We start from the raw sequence: 5,014 nt of genomic DNA, 5'->3' as shown, positions 1-5,014 counted from the left end.
TTGTTCATTAGTTCCTCTAGCTGCTCATCGCTAAATGCACCGTAGTCACATCGCTCTATTTTCTCCCTCCTATGAGCCACTTATGAAAGTCAAACATTTGTAATAATGCTATTGGTTTTTTGGGAAGGCTTTCAGTTCTGCTGATGTTTTTAAATAAAATATCTCTAGATGAGTGGGACTTCGGTTTTCATGTCCAAGCAAACATTGTACTGTTGGGCATGTCAGATGATGTCTACATTCTCCCCCTGACTTGTTCATTACTCTCAAATTGAGTGTTTAAAATAGTTCTTCTTTCATCCCCTTCCTCTTCTGGAACAGCTACTATTCTTTTTAGATATCGTCTGAGCTTTGGCTTCATTATTTAGTTGCATATACTTATGTTGAAAATATTTAAGGAGCAATTGGCAAGAGGCTGGGTATACACCACACTTCAAGAGCGTATTGGAGTCAGCCATTAGCTCTTCTTCTGCAAATGGTGCTTTTCAGTTTATGTGGTGCTGTAATTGAGATGCTGCAACTTGAGCTCTGTTCCTGTAACTGTTTTTCACAGGACAAGGTTGTTTACGCTTTCAGGTTTCTAAGCCCTTTTATAGTTCCTAGGCAAACCTTACTGTTGAGAAGCAGGCCAGCTGTTGACCTAGAACTTGTGGTTCCTGTCTTAAATTGAGACTTGTCGCAAGTTCTTTTTTTTCTTAGAACACTGGAAGTCAGATTTGTAGGTGTTCACTGTCTAACAGCAAAACTAGGAAGGACATTCAATGAGTAACTACGTATGTATGACTCTGGAGCCTGAGAAGTAGTTATCAATGAGAAACTTGTAGGTCTAGTTCAACAATTGCACAAATGAAGCCTTAAATTTCCATCTCTCTCTCCCTGCCCTCCATGAAATCCATGTTAATCGGTTTCCAGGCAGGAGGTCAGCAGCCTGGAAGGTGGAACCACAAAATTCAGGTAGTGTAGAGGGTATCACGAACATGGCCTTCACTTTTAGAAAAGGTACTCAGAGCTCTGAGCCTGATCAACAACACACTCCTTCAGTAGAACTAAAATCTCATATGGAACAGGTGGAATTTGACTGAGGCTGAGGAGGGTGTGTATCTAAGAGTGGATCCTATCCTCACTTTCTATGCCACAGGTAAGGCAGGTTACTGAAACATTGTTTCTTTAACATGAATATGTAGTTATGGTCTAGAAGGAGAGAAAACAGGAAACAAAATCCTAACTACTTCCCTCAAAGACAAAATATCATCCAAAACCCAGCAAACAAACCTGAGTCCCTTTCCATAATAGCATTGCAGTGAATACACTCCTTCCCCTGGGGGAAAGTATGAGAAAACAAACAACACAAGAGAAAGTCTAGCTGGTTTAAATTTGCGAGTGGGAGGTGTGCAGGCATTATGGATGTGAGTATGTTATAAGAACCTACATAGAACAAGCTGGAATGTATTTTCCATATTGTATAATGGTTGCGTACTGAGAGGCTCCCAAACACTTCTTATGGCAATTCACAGTTCTGGTGTGTTGTCTTTGCAAAATGATTGGCAGACCCTCAGGTCGCACATATCTGAAGTGCTGTGTCCTGCTCAGTTACTGAGAGGTCTGGGGATGCTTAGAAATGTTGTGTTTGTAACCTTTGAAACTGCTGTCTGGTGGCTGGTCTTTATGGTATTACTGACAACAGATGGCAAATGGCTCCGCTGATGTAATTCTTGCTAGTGTTTCATTCCTGTGAAGTTGCACAGTTTCAAAACCTCAGAAAGTGCCTCCATATTTTTTTGCGTAATGATTTCAAGCCAAACTAAATAAAAACATTTTCTATTATTCAAATTCCCATGGTGTCATGTGACATTTTTGTAATGATTGCCTTGCAGCAGTTTCAGATAAGTGCACGTTTGGTAGCAATTTAAGGCCTGTGTCCTTTAAGTAATGCTTATTAGTACGTAACAGATGCCATTTAGAAACATTATGCCTTTTAATAGGCTCTGCTTTTAGACTACATGTTCTCATTCCAGGCAGACTGTGGATCAGGCAGACTTGGAGGTATGCTGTCATTTATGCAAAGCCTAAGTCAATTTTCTGCTCTGAAGTCAAGCCATGTGTTTTTCCTTGTTTCTTCCATTCTGGTCATAGCTGCCTTGCTGTGTTTTTCCCCCCAGTCATATCTTTGGCTGATTGTCAAGCTATTACAATCAAAACCTTTTGCATTTTTAACCACCAGCAGTGGTTTCTTTTGTCCTTACAGAAGAGCCTGTGTAAACTGAATTTAAACAATCTCATCCTTACTGTCAAGGGCACAGCAAGCACAGTCAGCCCTCTGTTGCCAGCCTGTCCTTCCCTCTCTGCTGCTTTCTCCTCCCAAAAGGAGAAAAAGGGAAAAGTAGAGCCATGCTGATTTTGGAGCACCTTCAAAGGCATGTAGAATAGCTGACACAATGGCACAGAGAAACAAGAGAGATGTTTACATATTTCTTCCACTACTTGCAGCTGTTTATGAAAGCAAGTTCTGAGACAGGCTAAGAGGCTTGTCATAGCTAGTGCAGGTGATGTATTAATTTGCAGCCACATAATGAATTTAGCATAGTGGAAATTGCTGGGGGAGGGGATTTTTTTGGTTTCTTTCCTTCTTTTTCTCAAATTAATTGCTTTATTTTGAGATTAGTCTGGGTGTACAAATTGCTCCTTGTATGTAATTTGGGGAAAGGCTGCTGGGCTTTCTTAGGCAGACATATGCACTCTACTGGTGGGAGCAGTAGACTCGTCCCATGTAAAGCATTTGCAACTTGAATTATGTGGTCTCTGAAACTGGTATCCCTGAAAATCTAGTCAAGTGTCTCATATTTTTATCGTCACATCATTTATTTGAGGAACATTGTCCTTTCTGATAGCAAGCCAGAGCTTTCAGGTACTCTTGGTCTGCCACACATAGTTTGTGTGACATGAAGATAAGGGCCGTGTGTAGTATGGCCTCTGTTCCCCACACCTGCTTTGAGTGATGGTAGTAATAGGAAAATGTATTTAATGCGGTACTTAAACCCCAGCCCTGGTGCCAGGTTGCGACAGTAATAATTGTGAATGCTCATTGATCTTAAAATATGTCTGCTTTCTGAAGCTGTCCTAACTGGCAGTCTGGCTGGCCTTTCCCCACGGGATGAAATCATGTTCATGCAAGACCATTTGCCAAACTCAGTTGTCATTTCCTGCCATTTCACTATTCCTTGTGTATCACAATGGGAGATATTGTCTTCTTCTTTTTCCTTAAGTTACGCGATGACTTTTGCCCAATGCATCACTCTTTCTATTGTTGTAGAGGATTGAATAAAAGCTATCTACATTTGAACTCGTGATTCATAAAAGCTCTGCTGTTGTTCACAGAATCTTTTCTGTTATTTTCCTTTCAAACCAGCCTTTTTGAATAATGAAAATACTTCAGTGTCATTTAGGGTCGCCCATTTCTTCTCTGCCTAGATTTTGAGAGTCAGGCTCTAATTTGAGGTCAGGCCTGGCTTGTGAACTTATGCTGGCATAGATATTTTGGCTGTGGGTACGATGAAGTGAGATGTACCACTGACATTGCTGTGCTGGAAAAAGCCCCTGATACGGACATAGCAATTATCGAACACTTGTATATTTTTATTTTATGCTTTATTTTGTTTAGGAGATAGACAAATAATTGAGTTAACAAATCTAGATTTTTTTTTTCCCTTATTTATGCAAGAAAATCCATACCACTGCCTTTATTAGTTGAAGTTGTTATTTTCCAGGAACGTTTCTGCCCATTTCATGGTTGTATGGAAAATAATAAATATTAGGAACTCAGTTCTGATGTTCACAGGTTCAGAGGTATTAGCAGTAGGCCCACTGAATCAATATCAGTTCCATGAGGAAAACTCGATGTGAACATGAATCTTAAAGCCTCAATTGATTACAGTCCTGAATGTCCCTTTTCTTCGGGACTATATCTTCTCCGAGTTATTCTGTAAGTGCCCTCCTTCTTTTTTACATCTAAGCTCTGTGAAAAAGAGAGTTAAATGTGCAGAAGTATGAATTCCTGATATGTCATAGTTACAGCTGGTAGCACTTCCATGGTTTAACAGCATGATTCCAGTTGTTATTGATGAAGTCTGGGTTTGAGCCATAATACCTCAGCTTTTTTCAATTACATTAGGTTAGAACTTTGTGTGAAACATGCCAGTCCAGATGTGCATTCTATGTGTAATAGGACAGGGATAGCGTGTTTACACAGATGTATTTTTATTTATCTGTGAGTTTGGTGTGGCTTTATTTTTGTAAGTGTAACACTGCTAAAGATGCATTTTAGGAAAAACAGAGGTGGAACCTGTTCGCTGGAACTTTCAGTTTGGTTGTGCTGACGTTAGAGGTGATAAATGCCAGTATGGGATCCTTTCAATATGCACTTGCTTTTCTAGATTTGAAGACATTTTAAGTAATGTGGTTTCATCTAAGTACTTTTCCAAAAAGAGCTAAATAATTAAATGAATTTTTAAATGCCTTTGCCTATTTTTTTTTTCTATTTCATAAATTGCAGATGACTTTTAAGTTTTGGAAAATAACACATGACATATAGACCCAGTCGTACAAGGTTCTGAGGGCCTTCAGAGCTCATTAAAGTGAGTAGAAATTAAAGGTGTTTGACATTTTTCAAAGTTAGCCTTGTCTAGTCTCTGCCTTTGCTCACCTATGTTCTGCTAAATAGATGTGTGAATTTAAAAGCTTTTTTCCTTCCCTTTTCTGAAATCAGTAGTAAAATGTGATAGTGGGAATGGGATGGGTATTGCGATAGCATCCTGCGTTTGGGATGCCTAATGTTTGGTCTGCCCTCCATCCGAGTGAGAGAATTTGCAGTAATGACATGTATAGCTACAGCTGAACTCATCTATTTAATCTCTTTGGTATCTTAATTGGCAATGGGATTAGGATTATTTATTTCCCTTCTGCCTTCATTTATTGATTCCATGGCAGAAAAGTTTTTACAGAGAGAAACTTCTTGTCTTCT

At 39.4% G+C, this 5,014-nt stretch overlaps 1 protein-coding gene across 2 annotated transcripts in view; it reads left to right on the top strand.

The window, feature by feature from the left end:
* FAM169B (Protein) overlaps positions 1 to 5,014 on the top strand; it is a 101,304-nt gene that overhangs the window by 15,381 nt on the left and 80,909 nt on the right. The window lies entirely within an intron of this gene.

The sequence above is a fragment of the Columba livia genome, chromosome 11, assembly GCF_036013475.1.
Source record: "Columba livia isolate bColLiv1 breed racing homer chromosome 11, bColLiv1.pat.W.v2, whole genome shotgun sequence".
NCBI lineage: Eukaryota > Metazoa > Chordata > Aves > Columbiformes > Columbidae > Columba > Columba livia.
This window is presented reverse-complemented; position numbering and strand designations above follow the sequence as displayed.